The sequence below is a fragment of the Delphinus delphis genome, chromosome 20 (genome assembly GCF_949987515.2).
Source record: "Delphinus delphis chromosome 20, mDelDel1.2, whole genome shotgun sequence".
Taxonomy (NCBI): domain Eukaryota; kingdom Metazoa; phylum Chordata; class Mammalia; order Artiodactyla; family Delphinidae; genus Delphinus; species Delphinus delphis.
In genome coordinates this window covers 49,205,537-49,224,285 of record NC_082702.1, presented here as the reverse complement: position 1 = coordinate 49,224,285, position 18,749 = coordinate 49,205,537, and the positions used below count along the sequence as shown (strand labels likewise).

The 18,749-nt window shown below is 43.2% G+C and overlaps 1 long non-coding RNA gene across 1 annotated transcript in view; it reads left to right on the top strand.

Annotated features, from left to right (window-relative positions):
• Positions 1–18,477, top strand: part of LOC132416716 (uncharacterized) — a 66,311-nt gene extending 47,834 nt beyond the window's left edge. Inside the window, exons 2-3 of the long non-coding RNA XR_009517691.1 lie at positions 14,856–15,155; positions 17,594–18,477. This is a non-coding gene — a long non-coding RNA (uncharacterized lncRNA). The remainder of the gene's footprint in view (positions 1–14,855; positions 15,156–17,593) is intronic.
• Positions 18,478–18,749: the final 272 nt, after the last annotated feature.

Here is an 18,749-nt window from a genome sequence, read left to right as displayed (position 1 = left end):
ATTGAATATAATTCCCTGTGTAGTACAGTAGCACCTCTTGTTGTTTATTTTATATGTAGCAGTTTGTATCTGCTGATCTCAGACTCCTAATTTATCCCTCCCCCAACCCTCTTTCCCCTTTGGTAACTGTAAGTTTGTTTTCTATGTGTATGAATCTGTTTCTGTTTTGTAAATAGGTTCATTTGTGTCATATTCTAGATTTCACATATAAGTGATTGCATATGGTATTTGTCTTTGTCTGGGTTGCTTCCTTCAGATGATTATCTCTAGGTCCATCCATGTAGCTGTGAATGGCATTATTTCATTCTTTTTTATGGCTGAGTAATATTCTGTTGTATACATATACCTACCACATCTTCTTTATCCATTCATCTGTCAGTGGACATTTAGGTTGCTTCCATATCTTGGCTATCGTAAATAATGCTGCAGTGAACATTGGGGTGCATGTCAGATGGTGTTTCTGATCTTCCACTCTGACTCTGTCACAGAGACAGCTAGCTGTCCCCAATATCCATCCTTCACTTTTTTCTACAACAATAACAGAATAACAGATTAAAGAGCTACATTTCCCAGTCTCCTCTAAGATGACACATGACCATGAAACTAAGTTCTATTCAATGGGATGTAGCAGGAGTGGTGTGTACAACTTCAAGAAACCATTCTTAAAGGAAGGGTCTCTGATTTTTCTCCTCTTTCATCCTTCCTTCTGGCTGGAGTGTTGATACATTGACTGGAACTGGGGTCACCATCTTGGATCAGAAGGTGAGAATTGTGTGCTGAGGTTGCTGGGACAACACAATAGAAAATGTGGGGTTCTTGGTGAGGTGGGGTCATCCTTCCAGCCCTGGACTGCCTGTGTTAGCTATCATGTATAACCATTCCAGTGTTGGCTTTCTGTCACTTGCCCCTAAATGTAATAGAAATAATAGCTAATGGTTAGAAATGTGCCTGGCACCCAGGGAGGCTTCTGTAATTGAACCTAGGCTGTCTGGCTTCAAGGGTCCCAGTTCTTAATCTCCATGCTGTCTTGAGCTTATACAAATGCCACCCAGCAGACTCTGCTGGAGGGACTGTGGAAGAGGAGTTCAGGTCTAGCAGACAGCACTGAGGGAGTTACTAGATTGTAGCTTCTTTCCAAAATTGCTTCGGATGAGGCTAATGCAAATGATCGGAAATAGATGGCTCAAATTGCCATTAAAATAGACACACGGGTTTAAAAGTTGAGAGCAGAGCACGTGGCCAAATGCATAATGTGTTTCCTTGAGCCTGGAAGGTTGGCCCATTGGCCTGAAGTGTTGTATGGCCCGAGAACATGGAGGTTCATCTATTTCTAATTAATTGGGTTTTGTGGTGCTTTTGGAGGGTCTTTGGCCACATGACAGATGAGGAGGGAACCACAGCCAGGACCTTCTCTCTTAAGCTCCCGAAGGCAGATGTGTCTTCAGCGTTTCCAAATCTAATTATTGTTGTAACCTGAGCAAGTTACTTGCCTGCCAGTAGGGTATTTTTCTTGTTTCTATTCCAGGATTTCATATTTGAAAATCTCTTATGAGCCTTTCTAAGCTGGGGCAAGCAATCTTGAATCAGATAAAACTGAAAGGATCCATATTCACATTCAAGGCAACAGAGGCCTGGAAAAAGTTTATCTTCCCTCTTCTTGGGCTTCATAAGTTTGTTTTCTCATTCATTCAAGTATTCATAAGAAAGCATTGGCTAAATTCTGACCATTAATAATGTGACTTTGAACAAGTTACTTTCCATACATTCTCTCTAATTTTTATAACAAATTTCCAATAGATTAAAAGTGTACATAGTAGGTGAATGGAAATGATAGTTGTAGTTATTATTATCATTATTTTCAAAGCCCTGTGCTAGTCAAAGGAAAAAATTAGCAACAGTTAGAAAATATAGGACAAATATGCCATCTTGTCTCTCAGCCTTGACAGACATGGACAATCATTCATTTATTCAAATGTCAAACAAATATCTCTTCAACACCTATTGTTTACCATATACTATGTTGGGAAGTGAACATAAAAAAGTTAAATAAATACTTGGTTCCAGTTTCAAGGACTTTCCTTACAGTCTAGAGCAGTACATACCAATAGATATATAATGTACATCATATATATAATTTTGCTTTTCTAGGAATCACACTAGAAAGTAAAAAGAAACGTGCAATTAACCTGTTAATTTCATAAACTAATTAATTTTAGAAACCTGTTGTTAATGTATATTTGTTCCATTATCTCGGAACTATCATCATTTCAACATATACTCACTATAAAATGATTCATAAGATATTGCATTGTGAGTCTTCCAAATCTAGTGTATATTTTACATATATAGTACATCTCAAATCAGATGCTAAATTTCTGGAAATCCTTGATCTGTATTTAGAGTTCATAAAATTTTTTTTTTTTTTTTTTTGGCGATATGCGGGCCTCTCACTGTCGTGGCCTCTCCCGTTGCAGAGCACAGGCTCCGGACACGGAGGCTCAGCAGCTACGGCCCACGGGCCCAGCCGCTCCGCGGCATGTGGGATATTCCCGGACCGGGGCACGAACCCGCGTCCCCTGCATCGGCAGGCGGACTCTCAACCACTGCGCCACCAGGGAAGCCCAAGAGTTCATAAAATTTTTAACTTACAAAGTAGTTCACATACTCAAGTTGTTCCACACTTTCAAAATTTCCATTAAGCAAATCAGCTTTTAAATGTAAATTTATTAAAATTAAGTAAAATTTAAAATCCAGTTCCTCAGTCACACCAGCCACATTTCAAGTGCTCGATAGCCACATGTGACCAGAGGCTGCTGTTCTGGACAATGTAGGTCTAGGGAGGGCAGTGGCCATTAAATAATCATAGTTCAGTTGCAAATACGGTATTTCAAAAGAGTAGTATGTAGTGCAATGAGAATGAATAACAGAGGGATTAACACCTGCCCTGGGAGGTCAGGACACTTTCCTTGAGTAGGAAATATTTCAGCTGAGGTCTGGAGGATAAACGGGAGTTTTACAGAGGAAGGAGGTTAGGAAGAAAGATCTGTGCAAAGGCCCTGTGGCAGGAGGGATCGTGGAATTAAGAGCCAACAGAAGAAAGCAGATTTCATTTACAATAGAACCCAGCTGTAAACCGGTGCTTCCCTGCTCCTTAGGAACTAAACGTGATCAGTCCAGTCCGTTCCTTGCCCATCTCACAGAAAAGGAGATTCCCTCTTCAATAATTCTTCAAATTCCTGGGGGCTTATGGCCTAAAGGGCCATCACAGCTGTAAGACACAGCATTATATAATAGAAATGCAGCAGCCAGGAGGTGACCGGTGTGTGGCCCAACAAGCCAGTGGTAATTGGCTGCTTTCAGCTGTGAGATCTTAGGCCAATTGTTAAGTCACTTAGTGACTCAGTTTATCAGGTAAATGAGGAAAATAATTCTCATCTTGTGAAATTGCTGTGAGAAGTAAATGACATAAATAGCGCCTGGCACCTGGTAGATGCTGGAAGGTAGTTCATGACCTTCTCATAGTCTCCTTCAAGAGTCCCTGTGCATGCTCCCATTATTGTGTTTAATCTAATAGGGGAGGTAGTCAAAACCTTAATTTCCTATTAACTTTTCCGTTTGCTTCTTCAGAAAAGGGTCCATGCCTTGTGTCTATCACTGTGCCTGGCACATGGCACGTTGCCCGTGATACTTACTGAAGAGTGTTTAGCAAGAGCTATACCCATGGAGAAGAGGGAATGACAGGTGGGAAAAACTTGTGGGTGGAGGAACTGAGAAATGAAATCAAAAGCGTGAAGTTCCTTACTGTGGACCATTGCTGCTTTTCTTTGCATCTCAAACTCCACCAAAGACAGGTTTTTTTCCCCAAACGTTTTAATAGGCTGAAAGCACCTCGAAGGTAGGGACCAGACATTCTGCATCAGTACACCTTACACTTTACTATAAATCACTCAAGGGTCTTGTTAGAATGCAGATTCTCAGTGAGTGAGTCTGCTGTGGGGCCTGAGACTCTGAATTTCTAGAAGCTCCCAGGTACTGCTGGTGCTGGTGGTCCCAGACCACACTTGGAGTAGGAAGGGTCTACATCTTTCCGATGTCCAAAACAGTGTGTCCAAAACAAGATCCCCCAGTATTTAATATTTATTTATTTAACTATGGATGTATGCATTTCTTATTTTTAGAAAGAGACTTTATTTTCTAGAGCAGTATTAGGTTCACAGCAGAGTTGGCCAGGAGGTGCAGAGAATCCTTGAATACCCCCTGCCCCGACCCCTTGCAGTCTTCTCCATATCAACGTCCACACCAGAGTGGTACCTATGTTACAATCAATGAACCTACACTGATGCATCATTATCAGCCCAAGTCCATAGTTTACCTTAGGGTTCATTCTTGGTGTTGTATATTCTTTGGGTTTGGATAAATATATAATGACACGTATCCATCATTATAGTATCACACACAAGAGTTTCACAGCAATAAAGATCTTCTATGCTCTGCCTATTCATTCCTCCCTTCCCGCAACCCCTGGCAACCACTAACCTTGTACCATCTCCATAGTTTTGCCTTTTCCATTATGTCATATAGTTGGAATCACACAGTGTGTAACCTTTCCCGACTGACTCCTTTCACTTAGTAATGTGCATTGACGTGTCCTCTGTGTCTTTTCATGGCTCGATAGCACCTTTCTTTGTAGCACTGAATAATATCCCCTTGTCTAGATGTACTACAGTTTATTTATCCATTCACGCACCGAAGGACTTCTTGGTCGCTTCCAAGTTTTGGCAATTATGAATAAATCTGCAATAAACGTCAGTGTGCAGGTTTTCACGTGGATGTAAGTTTTCAGCTCTTTAGGGTAAATGCCAAGGAGCATCACTGGTGTATCACATGGTAAGAGTATGTTTAGTTTTATAAGAAACTACCAAACTGTCTTCCAAAGTAGCTGTACTATTTTGCATTCCCACCCGCAGTGCATGAGCGTTCCTGTTGCTCCACGTCCTTGCCAATGTGTGGTGCTGTCAGTGTTCTGCATTTTGACATTCTAATAGATGTGTTGTGGTATATCCTTGTTTAAAAAATTTTTTTAGCATCTTTATTGGAGTATAATTGCTTTACAATGGTGTGTTAGTTTCTGTTGTATAACAAAGTGAAGCAGCTATACATATATCCCCATATCCCCTCCCTCTTGCATCTCCCTCCCACCTTCCCTATCCCACCCCTCCAGGCAGTCACAAAGCACCGAGCTCATCTCCCTGTGCTATGCGGCTGCTTCCCACTAGCCATTTACCTTACGTTTGGTAGTGTATATATGTCCATGCCTCTCTCTCACTTTGCAACAGCTTACCCTTCCCCCTCCCCATATCCTCAAGTCCATTCTCTAGTAGGTCTGTGTCTTTATTCCTCTCTTACCTCTAGGTTCTTCTTGACATTTTCTTTTCTTAGATTCCATATATATGTGTTAGCATACGGTATTTGTATTTCTCTTTCTGACTTACTTCACTCTGTATGACAGACTCTAGGTCCATCCACCTCACTACAAATAACTCAATTTCGTTTCTTTTTATGGCTGAGTAATATTCCATTGTATATATGTGCCACATCTTCTTTATCCATTCATCCGATGATGGACACTTAGGTTGTTTCCATCTCCGGGCTATTGCAAATAGAGCTGCAATGAACATTTTGGTACATGACTCTTTTTGAATTATGTTTTTCTCAGGGTATATGCCCAGGAGTGGGATTGCTGGGTCATATGGTAGTTCTATATTTAGTTTTTTAAGGAACCTCCATACTGTTCTCCATAGTGGCTGTACCAATTCACATTCCCACCAGCAGTGCAAGAGTGTTCCCTTTTCTCCACACCCTCTCCAGCCTCTTCAATAAGTGGTGCTGGGAAAACTGGACAGCTACATGTAAAAGTATGAGATTAGATCACTCCCTAACACCATACACAAAAATAAGCTCAAAATGGATTAAAGACCTAAATGTAAGGCCAGAAACTATCAAACTCTTAGAGGAAAACATAGGCAGAACACTCTATGACATAAATCACAGCAAGATCCTTTTTGGCCCACCTCCTAGAGAAATGGAAATAAAAACAAAAATAAACAAATGGGACGTAATGAAGCTTCATAAACAAGACCAAAAGACAACCCTCAGAATGGGAGAAAATATTTGCAAATGAAGCAACTGACAAAGGATTAATCTCCAAAATTTCTAAGCAGCTCATGCAGCTCAATAACAAAAAAACAAACAACCCAATCCAAAAATGGGCAGAAGACCTAAATAGACACTTCTCCAAAGAAGATATACAGATTGCCAACAAACACATGAAAGAATGCTCAACATCATTAATCATTAGAGAAATGCAAATCAAAACTACAATGAGATATCATCTCACACCAGTCAGAATGACCATCATCAAAAAATCTAGAAACAATTAATGCCGTTTTTGACTGTGAAATTTAAAAGCTACCAGCTGCATGGTCCTTGTGCTTCCAGCTCTGAATGATTTACGTCTTAATGAAAGGTCCACTAGGGGGAGAAGTTTAGTAGCGTTGGAACTCCGCCGCTCAGCCAGAAGTGGTTTTTTTTCCCCCTCGAAAAGTCGACCCTTCAATAAACAAAAGATCGCTCGCGAAATCACACACCCCTACGCCAGACTGTTTGGTGTGCTTGTCCTGAGTTTTCCGGCGGCACCTTTACAGAAGCGTGGCGGCGCTTCCGGGAAGGGCTGATGTATCTATCCTTCGGACGCGCAGCCGAGCAGAGCGGCGTCTGGGAGCAGAAGCCCTTGCGTTTCCAAACATTGGGGCTGAGGGTGTTTATTCATGACGAGTGAACCAAACTCCCGCATTGTTTAGAATCAGGAGTTGTTCAGGAGATCGTGCTGGGCTCCCAAGGGCTTGCAGGGATGCTGCGCACCGAGCGGGGCTGTTCTCAGCACTGGTACCTGTCCAGAAAGTAGGCACATTTATTTACTCACTGTAGGCTTTTAGCTGCAAGGTGTACTTTCAGTGGTGCTCCAAGTACATACCTCCTAAGAAGACATTTGTCAGAGTGCCAGAAGTTCCACCACTGATGAAAGATGTTTTAGAACCCCTGGCCCAGGAGGATCCCTTCCCCAATTCCTGCCATGGCTGTGTGCTGCATTTCTTTAGTTGCCTTTGAATGGAGTCATCTTTTTTAACGAAATAAATTTATCTTAAAAAAAAAAAGACGAATAGCTATTATAAGTGGAAAATAAGTTCCACTTCCCATTGATAGAAAGCACGTGCAAAGATAACTTCAGCAAAGACACAATGGTATTACTCAGATGGATACCGTGGCCTCCTCAAGATTTTAAGCCTGAGACCTGCTGCCTATTAAGCAAGAAGATTAGCAAGTGATAGAAAGACGTGTTAAAGATGGTTTAGGCCCCGTATGAGGTTTTTCTTTTCTTTGACAAAATAATCAAAAGACCTGAAAGGGAACAGCTTTTCCCCGATGTGATTCAGTTATTTCATGTCTTGTCTGTGTGCAGCTAGTCTTCCTGTAATCCACCTAAAACCACGTACTCTACCACCAGCAGACCCCTCTAATACTTTGGAAAACACAACTTTATTCTTTTTTTTTTTTTTTTTAATTTTATTTATTTATTTTTGGCTGCGTTGGGTCCTCATTGCTGCGTGTGGTCTTTCTTTAGTTGCGATGAGCGGGGGCTACTCTTTGTTGCAGTGTGCGGGCTTCTCATTGCGGTGGCTTCTCTTGTTGCAGAGCACGGGCTCTAGGTGCGTGGGCTTCAGTAGTTGGGGCACGCGGGCTCTAGAGCGCAGGCTCAGTAGTTGTGGCACACGGGCTTAGTTGCTCCGCAGCATGTGGGATCTTCCCAGACCAGGGCTCGAACCCGTGTCCCCTGCATTGGCAGGCGGATTCTTAACCACTACGCCACCAGGGAAGCCCCTTGGAAAACACAACATTAAATCAAAGCCATGAAAGCATCACCTGCTAGAAAGATCTCCCTCTGTTGCCTAGAAGTGAGAAGCCGCTCAATTTCTTCAAGAAGAAGGAAGCTACAGATCTACCTCCAAAGCTGTCTGTGTTATTAAAGATAACTCAACAGATTGACTAGAACTGAAGAGCATCCCCACCACCTGGCTAGCAGGCTGCATTTCTTTCTTTATTTTAATGTCTCATACTAAAAATAATTGAACTCGTTTGCAGGAACTTTGACTCCTTTGTTTTCCCCACATCCCACATTCAGTTTGCTCCTATGTTGTAGGTTTTGCAATCTGTTCTCTGGTCTGTGTCTCAAGTGATGCTGCCTTAGTCTAAAGTCTCATCTGCTATCGCCTCAACTTGATAACAGTTTCCTGCGTCTGTCTCTCCATCCTTCATTCCATCATCTACATAAAAATGATCCTCCAATAACAGTGCACAGTTTTTGCTGTGATCTTCCCCTGCTTAAAGATTTCTAAGTAAAATGCCCAAGGCTACACAATTTGTTAAGTGGCAGAGCTGGGATCCAAGTTCATTTGTCCAGTTCCAAAGGCCATAAGTTTATGACCATATCAGTGTTCATTGCCAAAGACGTAAGTTAAGCAACTGAACCTTCTTCTGCAAAGAAGTGATTTGTAGGCTTTAAGAACCCAAATACATCCAACATTTCCCAAGACGAAAATGGCTATTAATTCAACCAGTCAGTATTTATTAAATAAATCTGTACCCTTTTTGTTGAAGGGATAGAAACACACTCACATTGGTTCAAATACTAGGTGATATTTATTAGTTGTACGCTGTTGAGCCGTTTGGGAGGTAGGGCTAGCTTCTGGCCTGGCTGAATCCAGGAACCAGGTCCCTAGGACTCGGTCACTGGCTCTGTATCTCTCAGCCCTGCTTGTATCTGTGTTGCTCCTTCTTGAGCAGCTCCTCCTCTAGTGATGACAAGATGCCTGGTGAAGCTCACTGGCCCCAGGAACCTGCACAGAAAGAGACTACTCACTTCCTGGATTATACTTGCCAAGTTTTCGGCACTGAATCTCATTGGCCTAGCTTGGGTCATGTGACAATTGTGAACCAATCATTTGTGCCAGGGGAATGGTTTATGCTGATTGGCCCAACCTAGATCATGTGCCCATATCTGGAATCAGGGAGTGGAGTTAGGCTCTCTGAAACAAATGGATTTAGGCTGGAGGAGGGTAGTTTTCTGAACGGAAACTGAGATATGGTTACCAGGAAAGAATGGGGGAAAGCGGGGAATAGATACTGGGCAGGCCAAAGCAACAGGTGCTGCCACCCCTCCTCCGTGCTTATGACTCGTTGTATATTGTGTGGGATGAAGAGGCATTTAAAGCATTGTCATGTTGTCAAAGAACTAGTACTCAGGTGGCAGATAAGAAGCAATAAGAGAACAAAAAGGGGCATTATCTCTATTTTATAGTTCACAATAAGCAGTTAAACCAGGTGAAATAGGAACTCAAAAAGGGGAGGGATCATCTGTGGGAATTAGGGGTAAAATCATTATTGAGACATTCTGGAGAAGAAGGGTCTTGAAGGATGGGCGGAAAAGGTAGGCAATTGCCTCAGGAAAGATATGGGCCCCCTGACCTCCCCTGGTGTCACACCTGTGAATATGTTTCATTACATGACAAGAGGGACTTTGCAGATGAAATAAGGCTAGCAGTCAATTGATAATCAGAAGTTGGGCAATTCTCAGGCACCGGGTCATCTAGAAACAGCTCACTGCATCTCTTCCCTGAAAGTTCCCCCTTAAAAGGGGTGTAGATGAGAAGGAAAGAGTGGCATCTCTGGTACTCAGGATCAGACAAAGGGTGTTTGTGTCACTTCTGGATATAAGAGGAAGGAGTATGTATTTTGGATCCTGAAATATTGGGATTTCTTAGACGCTGAGAAACAGGATTGGAAGTAATTGAAACTGTGGTTTAAGTGGCCGCCAGCTTCAGAAGCATCTGGGTGTTTAATAAAAACTACAGAATCCCTTTGAATCAGAAACCAGGTGAGCTTAGAAATCTGCATTTTAAGGTAACCTTCTCAGGTTGACTTTGAGGCACACTTGACTTTGACAGTGACTGACTTGTGAGGTCAATGGAACAGAATCTTAGGAATGGAGGACTGGACAGAATATGAAGAATTTAAAATTTTGGCTTTCTGCTTCATTTCCCTTCTGTGCTTTTCCCTCAAACTTTCCCTTCTACTTATTTACTTGCCATGATATTGGTCACACGTTTCCAGGTCTGCAGATGGGTTAGAGGTGGTGTGTGGCAGAGTTATTTAGAGTAGATACACGATGGTGGTTGGTGAAGAAAACATTTGCATTCTTGACTTTCCCCATCTCAAGCCCCTCTTCTGCATTTTAGAACAAGGGTTCTGAGTCTCTGGTCCATGGATAATTTTAGGGTGTTCACAGAGCTTCTGGAGACTAGGCTTCCAACTTGGTATTAGTACATTCGAGAATGTTCTGTGGAAGTCTCTATGACTTTCTTTTTATGTCAGGGTGGTTTCTGATCCCAAGAAATATCAAAAACCACCACCTCAGAGACTCGTTTTTCTCAGGGACCAAGGTCTGTTCACACAGATTCTTTGGGGAGAACTTGGACACAGTTTGCTTCTAGTTCCATCTTTTAGTGCATTGGAACTCTAAAAGCCCCAGCAGCCAGCCCAACACCTTTCCTGTGTCTTGGGATTATGGAAATATGAAAGGAATTTGCTTTGCTGAGTAATTTTGAGTAACTTGAGCTGTGTATTTGGGGGAAAAGAGAAAAATCTATCAAGCAGTCCTGTGCCCTGCCCTATGGCACAGACAACGTTTCTCCAACCCACATGCCCCCCAAATTGAAATCACTGTTACCCTAAGGACAACGTGTGGTCCAGGAAGGGGTATGCCTGATTTTAGAAAGCCAGACTCATCGCTGGGGCGATCTTTAATAGAAGTCTTGCTTGAACAATGGTTTTTACCCCAGAGTGTGATCACAGCTGTTTTGTTTTAGCTAATGCAGCAATTCAAGCAATTAAATCCACATTCCACTGTGGCTATTTAATTTCACGTAGTTCTCTGCGCATTGTCATGAAAGTATTCTTTGAGACTTGCAAAGTCAAAACAGAACGTAGACCTTTTTTTCTTCTAAAATAGCCACACTTGCTTCTTCAAGTTGTCTTTTCTTGGTTGATGTCTCGTAAGGATGTCAACTTTTAATCTCTAGGAGTTGAGTTCCATTGGGAGACATGAGATTTATTATTCATAGTCTATAGAATAAGTATCATGGCAAATCACAGTCCGGGATAAAGAGGAGGACCTGTTCCTTTTAGCAACAAAATAACTTAAATCAGGGAGTTCATGTTGAAATCTGATATTGTTATAAAATTAAATAAGATGATTATCTCCTGGTTATAACATTATATATGAATAAAAGATTTGATGTTTTTATTGTGTGACTCCCCTTTCCTTACGATTATATATTGTGTAATTATTTTATTCAATCATTCAACAGATATTCATTGAGTTGCTACTATGTGTCAGGAATGGTGAACAAGATGGACACAGTTCTTGGCCTCGTTCCATTTTTATCCTTTCTGGAAAGACCGACAAGGAGCCAGGAAATTTAGAAAATGAATACAAGAATTGGAGATTGTGGTACATGTCAAGAAGGAAATAAAAAGGGGGTGAAATAGGAATGAACTGGGAAAGGAGGTTACTTTAATTAAAAAAAAAAATACAACCATAGAAGCTCCCTCTGCAGATGGTATATTTAAGCCGATGCTTAAAGGAAAGATGATTTAAAGGAAAGGTTTGTATATTTATAGGAATAGGGGAAGGGCATCACAGGCAGAGGGAATTGGCAAGGGCTTGAGATGGGAAAGAGCTTGGAGCTTGGTGTGTTTGAAGAACTGCAGGGTGAGCGAAGTGGCTGGAGCACAGTGAGTGAGATGAGTGTGGAGGGAAAGTGATTATTCCTGCTCTTGCCTTATTGAAATGTGATTACACTGTTGGGTCTGAACTTACAGTGGCATAGTCACTGCCATTTTGCTTGCCACTGCCTGGGGGTAAGGTGTGCCCTTTCCAGCAAAACTCAGGATGAGCTGTACTGAGATCATGGCGCTTGGAGTGTTATGAACTAAATGTTTGTGTCCCTCCGCAACCCCCCCCCCACCATAGTCATATATTGAAGCCCAAATCTGCAACGTGATGGTATTTGGAGGCGGGACCTTTGGAAAGTAATTAGGTCATGAGAGTGGAGCCCCCATGAATGGGATTAATGCTCTTCAAAGAAGCAACAGGAGAGACATGCTGTCTCTTTCCCTCCCTCCCTCTCTCCTTCTCTCTCTCAGTCATGTGAAGATACAGTGAGATGCTGGGTGGTCTATAAACTAGGAAGAGGATCCTCACCAAGCTTCCGACCATGCTGGCACCCTGATCTCAGACTTCCAGCCTTCAGAACTGTGGGAAATAATTGTCTATTGTTTAAACCATCCAGCCTATGGTGTTCTGCTGTAGCAGCCTGAGCTGCCTAAGACGTAGGAGTGAAAAGTACTGCGGTGCTTTAACAAGGGAGCAAATTGAGTGAGTGTTTCTGCTTAGCTGTACTGAGAACAGCAACCAACCTGCAGCGTTCACAAAGTCAGAATCTAACCAAGATGCTGGGGAAATGTCTCCAGCCCTTTGAGCTAAACAGGAGCCTATACCAGGGAAATCTGACGACATTACAGGGTTTATTATTGTTCTATTGATCTCCTATTTTGCCTACTCTTAAATAGAAAGAGAAATGACCTAACTTTGGCAGCCAGCCTCAAGTGTGCTAAAGGGAAGACATGAAGGGTTCCCACTCTAAGACTTGGGCTAAGGAATAAAGGGGCAGCAGGAATCAGGGAGAAGAAGGGGAGGAGAGAAAGATAATAAAGTCTGCTCAGGACTTCCCTGGTGGTGCAGTGGTTGAGAATCCGCCTGCCAATGCAGGGGACAGGGGTTCGAGCCCTGGGCCGGGAAGATCCCACATGCCACGGAGCAACTAAGCCCGTGCGCCACAACTACTGTGCCTGCGCTCTAGAGCCCGTGAGCCACAACTACTGAAACTCCCGTGCCGCAACTACTGCAGCCCGTGCGCCTAGAGTCCGTGCTCCGCAACAGGAGAAGACACTGCAATGAGAAGCCCACACACTGCAAAGAAGAGTAGCCCCTGCTCGCCGTGACTAGAGAAAAGCCCGTGCGCAGCAACGAAGACTCAATGCAGCCAGAAATAAATAAATAAATTTATTTATTTAAATAAATAAAGTCTGCTCAGTCAGCTTCCCTTCTCTTCTTCAAGTGAGTCGGTTATTACTTAATTTATCAAGAAGATCTAAAAATATTGGGATTGGGCTTTATCCTGCCCATTCAGTTATTTTCACTGAGCACCAACTCTGTGCGAAGTCCTGTGAGAGATAACTTCGGAGATGCTAGTGCGATTTACATACTGACTGTCGCCTCTAGGAGCTTGAAAACGTTGGGGACAGTCGCCATGTCCATGAATAAGGGCCGCGATAACTCAAAGCAGGGACACATTGTTTCTGGAGGGAGGAATCTCGAATGGTTGTATGAAGGAGGAGAAATATAAGTCAGGATTCAAATTATCGGTGGGATTTGGGTGATGGATATGAGAGCGGGAAGGAGTCTCAGGCACAGAGAACCTTGTCGTAGACAAGGCAAGTGGGACTGCATCGTAGGGCTTCGTAAGTATTGCCTGGAGAGCCTGTTACAAATGAAGGTGGTCAGGAACCATCCTGAGAAATTCTGATTAACAAGGCCAGGGTGGGGCTTAAGGATGTGAATTTTAAGGACATGTCACATGAATCTGTTGCAGAGGGTCCAAGGACCACCCCTGGAGGAATGCTGGTCTAGAGGAGAGCCGGTGAACCCCCGAGGTAGCAGTATTTGTTGAAGGGCATTCCTGTAGAATAAACTTGGGAAGGTTGGTAGGAGCCATGCACACAGAAGGTCTTAAATGCTAAGTGCTTTATTTTGCCACATAGCTACCATTTTTTTTCTTGAGCAGTCACTATGAACTAGATCCTCAAAAGAACATTGTAAGAAACTTATTTTAGTCCGATGTAAGATGAAGACCCGTAACCTTAGATGAGGGTAAGTGACATGTTCGTTTCCCCAAACAGTAAGTGGCAACACTGGGAATCAAACCCAGGTGGTTCAGTAGGTAATGGGTAATGGGGTCAACGTGATTAGAAATGAGATTGAGAACAATCGTTGGCTACATGATGAAACAGAAGAAATTGATGGTGGAGTGTCTCCTGAAACGGTGCAGACAAGGGTTAGGTACAAAAGACCTGCCCAGTGGAAGAGAGGGGAGATGTCGCAAGAATTCCTGGAACGTTTTGGGCGATTGTATCGCACGGGGTGGAGTGGGCCCATCGCACTTCTCAGTCACTCACGATTTCATCAAGTTGGCAGAGGCCTTGCATGGCCACTTCCGCAAACCCTGTCCCTCTGGGACTCAGAGTACGTGGGTGTTGTCAGCACTGTTGGTGATGTGCTGACCTCCAAGCCTCTCTGGCACACGGAGGAGCAGTAAATTGTTGAGATGAAGGTGTTGAAGTCAGATGTCTTGGGTTCAAATTCTGACACTCCACTTCACTGCCTGAATGACCCTGGGCTAGTTTGTTTCATCTCTTGGTGCCTCCGTTTTCTCATCTGTAAAATGGAGAGGTAATATTGGCATCTTCAAGCAACGGATATGGGATTGAAATGAAATAACATATAAGAAAGGCTTAGAATCACTTCTGGCACAGAATAAACACTTACTATATGCTAGGATTTACTCATATTGCTACTATTTTTACTATTTTATTTTTGACTTTTATTTTTGTGCTTTCAGCTTCTAGGCATTGTGAATCTTGGACACGCCTGTTGCTAACTTGACAAGCCACAGGCTTATTTGTTCAGCACTGAGAGAAGTTTCCGTATCAAGAGCCTGCCTCTGAGGGAACGGACTGTGGACAGTGGTCAAGGAGAAATTCCTCTTCTGATTAGTTTTATTGCCCCTGTGACATCTGAGGAGTATGAAGTAGGCTGGTAATTCAATCCTAGAAGGAAATTGGAATATTAAAGAAACAGCTTATTGTTGCAATCCCATCAAACTTGCCTCTTTCAGTGGCAGTGAGAAGCTCCATTGTGGGTAAGGTTTCCTTCTTACAAAGTGAGCAACACCCTGCTAAAGGGGAGGGAGTGTCTTCTCTTCTGAATCCTTTTCCCTGGCGCTCTGTGACTGTTATGTCGGTAACTTTTATATATGATTCACATTCGTTTAATGACTGTAGGATTGATATATTTTCCCCACACTGGGCAATGAAACCAGTTATATTTGTTGACTCTCATTAGACTTCTTATTTATGTATAGAGAAGTGGGGCCACTGACCACATAAATCATGGCCATCCCAAGAAGTCTGATGTAAAGAAAATAAGCTGAATTATTTAAAGAGCACCTTCGCAGCTTACAGTTCTCAGAGAAAGCTAAATGTAAGGTGGGAGCAAAAATATGCGCCTGAGACGTATATTTACAACTTGGGGAAGAAGAATCCAGGAGGGAAGAGGAAGTACAAAAACTATGGGCCCGTAGCCAAAACGGAGTTGATACATTTGAGGAACTGGGAGGCATTTGCGTGTAGTAGGCAAAGGGCAGCGGGCTGTGAGCGAGCAGAGAAACTTCAGGAACCAAGGTATATAAAGCTTGGACAGCCACGGTTTCATTTGGAATATGGTTGAAGCTGTGGAACATTTCTAAGCAAGACTGTAAGATATTATGACTTACATCTTTTAAAAATTCACTCTGGGGCTTCCCTGGTGGCGCAGTGGTTGAGAGTCCGCCTGCCGATGCGGGGGACGCGGGTTCGCGCCCCGGTCTGGGAAGATCCCACGTGCCGCGGAGCGGCTGGGCCCGTGAGCCATGGCCGCTGAGCCTGCACATCTGGAGCCTGTGCTCCGCAACGGGAGAGGCCACAACAGTGAGAGGCCCGCGTACCGCAAAAAAAAAAAAAAAAAATCACTCTGGGGTCTGGTAGAGAATAGATTCTAGAGGACAAAAGTAGAGGCAGAAGTTGGTTAGGAGGCTATGCTGTCAGGCTGTGAGTTAGAGTAGATACTCAGTGAATTGTGTAAAAATACTACATAATTCATTCTCCTAACATGCTTGAGCTGAAGAAAACTATGGATTACTCTGAAGTTAGTTGAAAATAAGTCATTGCTACCCCTGGAGAGTTACAGACTCTTCTTGAACTTCAAGATTTCTGAAAATTAGCTTGTGGCGTCATCAGCTCTTATGCCTGTGCGTGGGTGTAGCAGCTTCTGCACACCGTGGTCTGTGCGAACGGACAGCACTGCAGAACAGAGCACACTGACGAAAGGGAGAAGCCTGGTGTCTTAAAGAAAGGAGCCTTCTGTCAGTTGAAGGCCATTTATTAAAAAAATAATTAACCCAGAGGTACAAAGAGGTACAAAGTCCAGTGGAAGAGGGGGTGGGAAACTGGAGAAATGAAAACAAGTCCTGAGGTGTCATGGTTCCCAGCAGGAGTTGAACCAGGTGCTGGGGGGGAAGTGAGGACAGCAGGGCACACACTTCTTCAGGGCAGCTGGATCCATCTTGTGCAAGACTCAAGTCATGGACACGACCCACCCCAAGGGGACTACTTAGCATCAGGCGGCCTAAGCTAATTTGCAAACTCCTGACATTCTTAGAGTAATTGCAAGCCAATTTGGCCAAGGGCAAATGACTGCCAATGGTGAAGTCATTTTGCAGAATTTTCCTTGCTTACCCAAATCCTACAGCTGAAGGAAATAAGAGAAATTTAAGCAGTATATTGGACTCCCAGAGCAAAAGTCCTAAGGTAGAAAATGAACACCAACTTACAGAACCTTAGCCCTTCGGAAACCCATGGATTTAATGAATTCCAGCTTCTCTCCCCAGCTGACCCCAGTTTTCTTCCCTTCATTCCAGGCCTGGGGCTGCAAATTAGGTTTTTTAAAGTGTAGCTGAGCCTGCTTGTTGCCCACAGGCAAAGAAGCTCTGGTCGATGGAGAGGAGTTATAAGGAGGTCTGTTTTAGCTCAGAATTGGGGAAAAAAATGTTTTAGTAACCATAGCTGCCCCACAGTGGACAGACTACCTTGTGAAATAATAATAATAAGAGGTTAACATTTATTGAGCATATACTATGCGTCAGACACTAAGTGCTTCACGTGCCTTATTTTATTTGGTCCACAGCATAGCTCGTTTTGCAGATGAAGAAACTATAGAAGGATGAAAGTTATGTGTCTGAGGTCACGTAATTATTCTACATCTTATCCCTGGGGTGGGGTTGGTAAACAGAGACTGCACGTTTGAAAGAACGAATGAAGGAATGAATTTAATTAAGTTCCAGAAATAGTTTTTGAAAAGCTACTCTGTGCCAGGCATAGTGTTAGGCATTTGGGAGTAAACAAAGACCAAGATGATCTAGATGATGGCTGGAAGATCTTTCCAGACTAATAGGAACGATTTAGGAGGTACTTTAGAATTTATAAAATTAAACATTTACAAAATTCCCAAAAATGTGGTGACAGCATTTGGTTGCATTTTCAGGTGGAGATGGATTTAGGAAAGACTTTCTGCATGAAAATGGCATTTCAACTGGACATAGAAAGATCATCTGGAGGGAAGTTGGAGACAGCTTGGGGACCGAGGAGTATTCCAAAGTATGGCATTTACCTTTTATTCATGTAATTCACAAAATTCATACATTTTATTCCTGAGTGTGAGGAATTCATGAGTGCTTTTTCTAGGAGGGGGTGATCTGAAAGTACCGAGAATGATCTGCTAGCTAGAAATGAAGAGATTTGGTTAAAAGCAAGAGTGACGGTCAGAGGCCAGTTCGATGTCCAGGAGAGTGGGAACAAGACCCTGGGTAGGAGTGATACGAGTTGGAGGAGAGGGGCAGGCGGCTGGAAGAAAGCTTTTAGAGGTAGCATCAGTGAGTCGGAAGTAGGCAGACTGACAAGGAAGACGGAACCAATGATGCTTCTTAGGTTTTGAAACCGATTAACTTGGAGGATGGTGGTACCATAAGTTAGGGACAGGAGACACTGGGGCCCTGAAGTCTGGGAGAAAGAAAAAGGAAGGAAAATTTGATCATGGATTCACCACGAGCATGAAAAACACTTCTCTTGCTTCCCTGCTTTCCACCATGGTGGGAGGGGGGCGGTGTTGCTGATTGCTGTGTCCTAGTAGTCTGTGTAGCCAACTAGCATGTGTTAACTATACCACGTATTTCCCAGGTTGCCATGAACAAGACAACTTCAATCCTTGCCCCCCTGGATTGCCCAAGTAACTATTAGCAGATGCCAATTGCGGTAAAATCTTTGAAGGAAGGGTGTTAGCTTGAACAAGGCTTTGGCTAGGCTTCCGTGAGAAATGCAGTTCCAGCTGATACCTGAATGGTAATGATGCCTGGAGTACACGTTTTAACTCACATGCTCTGTTTTCTTGTGATTGGAATAAAAAGCAAAAGATGTGGGCACTTGAAGCTGCTTGGACCTGCACTCCAACTTTCGATGAAATCCTCAATGCAGGCATAAAAGGTCTCATTGGTGGGAGGTGCTGACCACGTCTGTCTTCAATGTCTGCCCTTCCTTCTGTTGGCTGGACCCACTACCTTGTCAGTTGGCCTTAGGTTGCCTGGATTATTCTTAAATTAAATTCTGAAAACACGCTTCATTTTCTCCGAAGCAATGACTTGGGG